Source organism: Nyctibius grandis, chromosome 3, assembly GCF_013368605.1.
Source record: "Nyctibius grandis isolate bNycGra1 chromosome 3, bNycGra1.pri, whole genome shotgun sequence".
Classification (NCBI taxonomy): Eukaryota; Metazoa; Chordata; class Aves; order Nyctibiiformes; family Nyctibiidae; genus Nyctibius; species Nyctibius grandis.
Window position 1 is genome coordinate 85,926,339 of NC_090660.1, and position 8,481 is coordinate 85,934,819.

The following is an 8,481-nucleotide window of genomic DNA, read 5'->3' on the forward strand; positions in this document are numbered from 1 at the left end:
CAGATCTGAAGCAGGGATTACTAGGTGACATTGTATACAGTAAATCCAATTAGAACAGTAAACCCATTTATAAAAGAGACATCAGCTCCTAGAGTCTTTTGATTATGTTCTGATGTTATAATGAATGTTTCTAGCCATCACAGACAAAAGGCATAAAAATTGCTTTAAGAGGCATATGTTTCCTACATCTCATCAAATTTGTATACTCCAAGATCCACGACTCTGGAACACTTCAACAAAATGACTCCATGAAAGACAGGTGAGTGTGACAGATAAAGATGACAGAGATTTTGGCCTGCACTTTCAACCACAGCCAAAGATGTTTAAGAAGGACCACAGCATGGGAAATGATGCAGTATGTTCATGAAACTCCATAACAAAGTATTCCAGGGACCATTATTATCCCAAATCAGGCACATGTAAAGTGACTTACTCAAATTTGGTTAAAGATTTTAGACTGTTACATAACTTCTGAGTGAGTTGCATAGTTTTGGTTAGACCTGATTTCCTGAGAGGCCGAAAAATAGCTTACTTGCTGACACTGTGGATATTCAGCAGTTTATAACTTTTTTTTTCCAGCCAACAATTTTTGTGAGTGTAGTTTCAAAACGTATATTAAAAGGGCAATTAAAAAAAAAAAAGATGTGCACCATGAATATCTATCCTGACCTCCTTCCCAAAACTTCTTCACTTCTAGTCTCCTACGAGCATCAAGAAAATTCAGATGTGATTGCCTTGAACAGATACTGTGGTTCCTTTTTCATTTTTCACAACACCATGAGTTACAGATGGAGTATCAATTAGAGCAGATTATCTTGGCTACATCTGATGGTGTCTTGGATATACTTCCTCTTGTACCAAACTGGAAATAAGTATCTGAGGTGCTGAATGTTCCTTATTGTCATTCATAAAGGGCTATTTAAAAGAAAGTTGATTTTGCTTCCTTCTGTTGTTGACTGCACTTGCTGATTACGTTTGCCTGCTGTCCTTGTCAGACTAATGGCCATGGTGGTGAGGAAGTGAAGTTCATTTACTTTATAGCAAGCATAATAACATTCTCAAAAGGTATATTTTGAAAGAAAACAGGCCATTGTAAGATCAGATTCAAACAAGCCTGGAGCTTCCATAGCCATGGTGGTCTGGTTATCTGAATCTGTGGGATTAAAGCTGCCTTGAGTGCAAATAGTCACACCATGTTTCACAGTGCAGATGGCTGATGGATGTTTTAAAAGCGACCTAACTAACTGGTTTGATGTTCTGGGTCAGGCAATAAGGAGTGGCAAAACTGGCCTTTCTCCACATCAGAAAAGGGTAAGAGCTGGTTCTGCCTCAACTGAGCCCCACCAGGCTGTCTCCAGCCTCTTGCCCCTGGCCATCTTGAGTAAGGCCTTGGCCAGGGTCCAGTCATTTCCATCTTGCCTGAGCTCTTGCGTTCCTCCTTGTGGAAACCAAGCTGAAGGGGTGGAGGGCCAGGGCACACTTAGGTCATTTCCTCGCAAGGCTCCCTGAGCGGTGGGGGCATGTAGCCAAGGTCCATCATTTTAAATGGAACGTCAATTTACCAGGGTTGACCCTTAATAACACCACTGCCGTTTGGGGCTTGCCTGCACTGCCTCAAGGACAGCCTGCCCTTCCATGTAGATAGCACTGTGGCCAGTCTGGCAGCTGAAACATACCTTCCAGAGCATGCAGAGTCCCCGTGGCCAAGCACACCCGGCTGGTTAGCACAGAATTTGTGGCCCACAGACTGCCCAACAGCTTCCAGTGGGATGCCAGCAAAACAGCTAGGTGTACTGAAGGCAGATGGGGAACAGCCCACACTGCTCTTGCCGCTACTTTGGATGGCAAAGCAGGAAATTATAGGCAAAACCGCAGGACAGATAGGGTAAGGAGGCTTGAGTCTGCCCCTCCAGACAATCCTTCCTGAAAAAAACACAAAACTCATTCACAGGGCAGTGTGTAAGGAAACCTGTAAGCTGCTCTTCCTTGTAGTGTATGTCTTGCAGATGAACCCAACTCTACTTTTTGCAGTCACTTTCATTTCAGCCGGTCATGTACTCTGGACTCTCTGTAGTATATGGATCCCCAGGGAAAAGGTCATGTGTAATTCATTTGTATCTCACTGTGAGGTTCATTTCATCACTGGAGGATGTTCCTCTAGACAGATAGAGAACATGGCACTAGCTCTTCTCAAAAACAGGCATACCACTAGTAGACTTAAAAATTCATCTAAGAGCATAGTGAAAACATACGGTCTTCAAAGTAAGAAAATCGCAAACTTAAATGCCAAGAGGAGATTTATATGAGAGCTTAGAATTGTGCCTTTCTTTGGGAAATTATTATTGGATCTACTCAAAGGCTAATTTTCTCCTAATTTTGAAAGATTTTGTCTTTACTTGAAGCATTTGCTTGAGAAGTGGTGACACTGCTGACAGAAAGGTACTAAGTGATACTGAAGTGGTGTTGCCAGGTATTTCTTTATGAGCCTACCTTGGCAAAACATCTATGGACGTGCTTAATGTTACTGGGATTTAAGGACCTGACAGAAGTTCAGCTTTGTTGGCATGAGTGCAGAGTGACAATCTCAGTGTTTTATTCATACCAATGTCTTGATATTGATATTGTCAAACAAGCTACTGTAAAAACCTTAAAACCATCACATACAGTCTTTTACTTCTTTGGTTCAGTCTATTTCTATATTGGGTCCTGTAAGTCTGTTTCTCCCATTTTTCTTCCCTTTTGGTCCTAGAAAAGAAAATGGCTCTCCTCATTGCTCTCAGCAATGTTTTTCATGTTTGTGTTTCAAGTCTGCTGAAGTCTCAAAGCCTTACCATCCCTGGAGACAGAGTACCAGATGGGGTAAATCAGTAGCAGAAACACGAAAGAGTCCTCTTTGAGATGTTTTGTTGTTGTGTCTTCTCCCATGACTGAGGTCAAAGTGATCACCAAATATGGGTGTAGGAAGACATTTACCCTTAGTATTCATTACCTTCCTCGGCAGTGTGGGGCACGAGGCCAGCAGTGGGAAGGTGGATCTGATGTACCGGTTTCATACCAATGCATGGCTATGAACGCTTTTTTATGTGTTTTTACCCTCTCTCTGCTTTTGGCACATAATAGTCTTAACTCCTTTTTGGCAGCAGCAGAACAGAATACCTCCAGGCCCACTGGAGCTTTGAGTTTATGATGACTGATAAAACAGGTTTGAATTAATGCTTTCATAGATGTTCTAAATCTTATTAATGTTTGACTAGACTCCTGTGGTGAAATGCATTATGTGCAGTTATCAATATTATTTTAACTCTGAGGCAAAGTAATAGCAGCTGTTTTTACACTGACGTGCAAAGATTTCAGTCAGACCACTGCTAAGCGCATTTAAAAATTATATTGTCTGTGTGCGTGCAGACTACACATGTTGAAGAGCACAAACCATTCATATTTTCCATAGTTGATAGATTTATTTTAGTCCTCAAAGAATTAGATATGAAACATGAAACATTTTCCAGCTTGTTCAGTAGCTTTGATCAAGATGAAAATTTAACCAACTTAAATTCTGGCCAAGCAGACAGCTACCTGTATTTATTATGAAACCATAACAAAGTCTAGGTGAAGGCAATATAGATTTAATCTTGCTTTCAATTTCAAGGTACTCACAGACAAGGCATTTGGATTTCCCTAGAATACAAGACAAACTGTTTTGTACTACACATCACATGTTTTCATAAGTTACAGAAGATTTATGGCATATAACTGTGCAAGTAGGTGGTATAAAAGGTCAGAATCTTTGCTAAAATCTTAGATTAAAAAAGTGTCAAGTAAGAGAGAGTTCCTTCAATTTACTGACCCCACATTGTCATCACAGCACACACCGGAGTAACTGAAGTGTGGTGAGGGGGTGGGTGTTGCTCCATTTCTGTACTGAGAGAGAGGGTACTTTGTGGCTGCAGAAGGCTGAGAAAGGACTGGGATTTGGCTCCATTTTGGCCATGATGATGGAGGGAAAGGGAAAACTCCCTTCTTTTCTTTTAACCTCTCCAGATACCACCAGCATACCAACAACAATAAAAACCCCAAAACACATCTAAGAAATACAAAAGCTGTGTACCAGTAAGGCATTAAAATAAGTCACTAAGTCTTAAAAGCCAGAAATCCCTCTGCTAGGAGTAGTTTTTATCCCTCCACCCGCACTAAGACAGGGGAAATGAGACAGACAGCATGATGCACAATAAGGACACAGCCTGCAGTTTTATACGGAAGATATTTGTATGACGTGGGATGGGTAAGAGGGAAAAACATCATGGACAGAGGAATAGGCAGTGAGATGGACAGACAGATAACACCATGGGAGCTACAAAACGCTGCCCAAACTGGATTTATGCTGCTTCAACTGAGCGTAGAATTACTGATGCAACTCAGCTTCATCTCCCGCGAAACACGTGGAGCTGTTGGTGTTAAAACTGAACTAATAATCCTCTGAACTAATAAGCACTTTAAACATTTTTCCAAACATCTTTCTGATGTCTGTGAATGACCCTTTCTTGTTTCCTCATGTTAGCCCTCAAACCACCGTTAACCCCATGACAGTGTCCAAACAAGAGGCATGTCGGGCAGCTCCAGGGGAACGACTTGCCACCACATTTATCACCGTCTTTCCCATCTCTCAGGCTTCTGTGATCCTGACAGTTGTTTGGGCTCAGTTTTCACTGGCCAGTTGGGATGAAACTGAGCCTGCCCTTCAGCTGAAAAACCCAGTGGCTGGGTGGGCCCGGAGGAATGGCCCTTTTTTCCCCTCCCTGTTTAAGCCTCTTGTGAGTAACTCCCTGCAGCTGTCCATAAACATTGCTTTCTGAATGGAGTGAGAGATGTCTGGGGCAGGCCCTGCTCTCACTGTTTCTCAAATGAAAATAAATACTGCCTTCAGCTGTTACACGGAAGATTGCCGCGTGTTGCCCCGTAGCTTCGCAACAACCTCAGGCCATTTTTTTCTAAAAGATGTTTCCAGCATTAACTCTCTGGAACACAAAGTATCCCAAAATGATGAAATTACAAGTAAACACACACCATACAAGACAAAAGTGTACTTGGCCAGTGAGCCAAATCCAATACTCCTTATCGCCTCTGATAAACCACGCAATTAATGGCAGATAGAGGAAGATACTTATTAAAAGTGCAAAGCAGAAGACTGTGTATATGCGGGGAGCAGTAAGCAGGTCTGCAGCCAGTGTGAATTTTGCCTCCCAGAAAACTGTTGTTATCCTGAAGATGTGCATAGGCACCCACCCTGCACACGCCTTTGCCAGCTGAGGAAGCCCCCTTGTCTGTTTTCTTTTCTTGTCCTGCTGAGGACTGTGTCCTTCCTGGATCATAAGGGTTGGCTTGTGCCTCCTCAGTTGCTTCACATCCCCTTGGCCAGGCTTGTCTAAACAGTTGATGAGCTGCTCACACACCACCTGCCACCTCTGTGGCATGGGGAGATCAAGTCCCTTTCCCCCCTATCCTGGCCACTGGTACTTCATCTCTGCCCTACCACAGGTGGCCATTGCCCCTCCAATGTGTTGGCCCCAGAGCTCAGCATGATGTTTCCTCATCCAGTGTGGCCACACAGCCAGGCAAATCTAGGGAATATCAACAGTAAGCACTTTTTCACACAACTTATTTTGACTGAAAAGGGCTGATTTTAGCCTCTTGTCTGTCTCAGACACAGGATCTGAGGAGGCAGCAGCCTCCCTCGAGGGCATGGTAGAAGGTGACAGGACTGGGCTGGCTATTACAGTGTCCTCAGCTGGCACCACCAGCGCTGGCCAAGGATGTCTAGCCACAGCCATATTTTTCAGAGCCAAGTATAAGATATGAAAGAAAAGTCCACTTTTTTTCAGATCTGTTTTTATTTTCCCTTTGATCTTTCCAGCTCTGCTGTCTTCTAGGCATTTGGGTTTGCTTGCATTTTTGAAAACAGGATGAACTGGTTTAACAGTTGAGCGTTTTATATTTGCTTTCTTTTCTTTGTCTGAATTTTGTAGAACTGAAACTTCATTCCACCATTTTTATTCAAATTTTTCAACATCCTTGCTTTTTTAAAACTTTTCAGTAAGGACCTGAGATCTTTATCTACTAGAACACAGGAACAGAAACACTGGTCTAGGGGAAATCCCATGGGACAGGGTACTAGAAGGTAAGGGGGCCCAAGATAGTTGGTTAACATTCAAGGACTGCTTCTTCCGAGCTCAAGGTCAGAGCATCCAAACAGGTAGGAAGTCAAGGAAGGGTAGCAGGAGACCTGCATGGTTAAACAGGGAACTGCTGGGCAAACTCAAGTGGAAGAAGAGGGTGTACAGATCGTGGAAGGAGGGGCTGGCCACTTGGGAGGAATATAAGTCTGTTGTCAGAGGATGTAGGGAGGCAACTAGGAAAGCTAAGGCCTCCTTGGAATTAAACGTTGCAAGAGAGGTCAAGGACAACAGAAAGGGCTTCTTCAAATACATTGCAGGTAAAGCCAACACTAGAGGCAATGTAGGCCCACTGATGAATGAGGTGGGGGTCCTGGAGACAGAGGATAAAAAGAAGGCGGAGTTACTGAATGCCGCCTTTGCCTCTGTCTATACTGTTGGAGGCTGTCCTGAGGAGCCCCGGACCCCTGAGGCCCCCGAAGAAGTCAGGATAGAGGAGGAATCTGTCTTGGTTGATGAGGGCTGGGTCAGGGACCAATTAAGCAACCTGGACGTCCATAAATCCATGGGTCTTGATGGGATGCATCCGCGGGTGCTGAGGGAGTGTCACGGTTTAAAGCTGGGCTGGCTATTAACCAGGTGGCAGATGCTCTCTGTTAACCCTCTCCCCCCCCTAAGTGAAAGGGAAAGGGAAAAGGGAGAGAGACTTATGGGTTGGAAAGTTAAAACAGTTTTAATAAACTATAATAATGAAAAAGAGTATAATAACAATAATAGAAATAATCAAATATATACAAATATATACAAAACCAAGATCGAGAGCTTGGAAATCCTCCTTGGGCAGAGTTGCTCCCCCAGCATGGGCAGAGGGGAAAATGCAGTAGCTCCACCCAGCACGGGCAGAGGGCAAAATGCAATAGCTCCCCTGCCATCACACCTGCAGGCTTTTAACTGGAGAATTGGCAAAGCTGGTACCAATCAGTGGGAGACAGGAGGGCCCCTCCCTCCTGGGCCCCACCTCCAGGAGGCAGTGGGTTAGTGATAAATAGGAAAGTGAGAATGACATGTATGGGATGGAATACCTTGTTGGTCAATCTTGGGTCACCTGCCCCGTCCACTCCTCCCTGCAGGTACAACCCCCTTCGGCTCTTCACTCGTAAGCAGTGAGGAATTTAGCAGTGACCTTGGTTTCTCTAAGACTAATTGGCCTGGTTTGGGCCAAACCAGGACATTCCACCCCTTATTCCATACCATTCACGTCATACTCAGATCACCACTACCTTTTCATTTTCAAATATATATACACATATCACTAGTTTATGATTCATCTCTATACAAAAAGTTCATTAAGTTCATTTGGTTCAGGATTGTGGGTTTCCATCTGGCTAGCAGTCTCTCAGCAGTCTCTCTGGCTAGCAGTCTCTCTTTTGTCATGGTTCGTGCCCACGGGTTGCAGGTTAAAGATGTCAGACTCGAGGAGGTTACTGGACGCCACTTGATGAAGCTAGCTCCGGTCTCATCACCACTGTCTTAACCTGAAAGACACTTATGCAGTAACAACATACAGTTCAGAATTAAGTATTCTCACCCAGGATCAGATCACTTTCAGGGACACATCGGACTTCACCATCTTGCAACATCACCCACCAAGTACATCCAGGTCCCTGAGCAAAAGCAATCCCACGAATGGGTTTACCTTTGCCCGTTACAGGAAGAATCCAGACAGTTTTTCCCAATAGATTCCTTTCATGCACCACCGGGACTTTATCTCCTTCTACTCTATGTAGAAGGTCTGACTGAGCAGGGCCAGCTCGATTGATAGATCCCCTGGTGTTAACTAACCAGGTAGCTTGTGCCAGATGTTTATCCCAGTTTTTAAAGGTTCCACCCCCCATTGCTTTCAGGGTAGTTTTTAACAGCCCATTATACCGTTCATTTTTCCCAGAGGCTGGTGCATGATAGGGGATGTGATATACCCATTTGATGCCATGCTCTTTGGCCCAGTTGTCTATGAGACTGTTTTTGAAATGAGTCCCATTGTCTGACTCAATTCTCTCTGGCGTGCCGTGTCGCCACAAGATTTGCTTTTCAAGGCCCAGAATAGTGTTCTGGGCAGTGGCATGGGGCACAGAGTATGTTTCCAACCATCCGGTGGTCGCCTCCACCATGGTAAGCACATAGCGTTTACCCTGGCGGGTTTGAGGGAGTGTGATATAGTCAATTTGCCAGGCCTCCCCATATTTATATTTCAACCACCGCCCCCCATATCACAAAGGTTTTAACCGTTTGGCTTGCTTAATTGCGGCGCATGTTT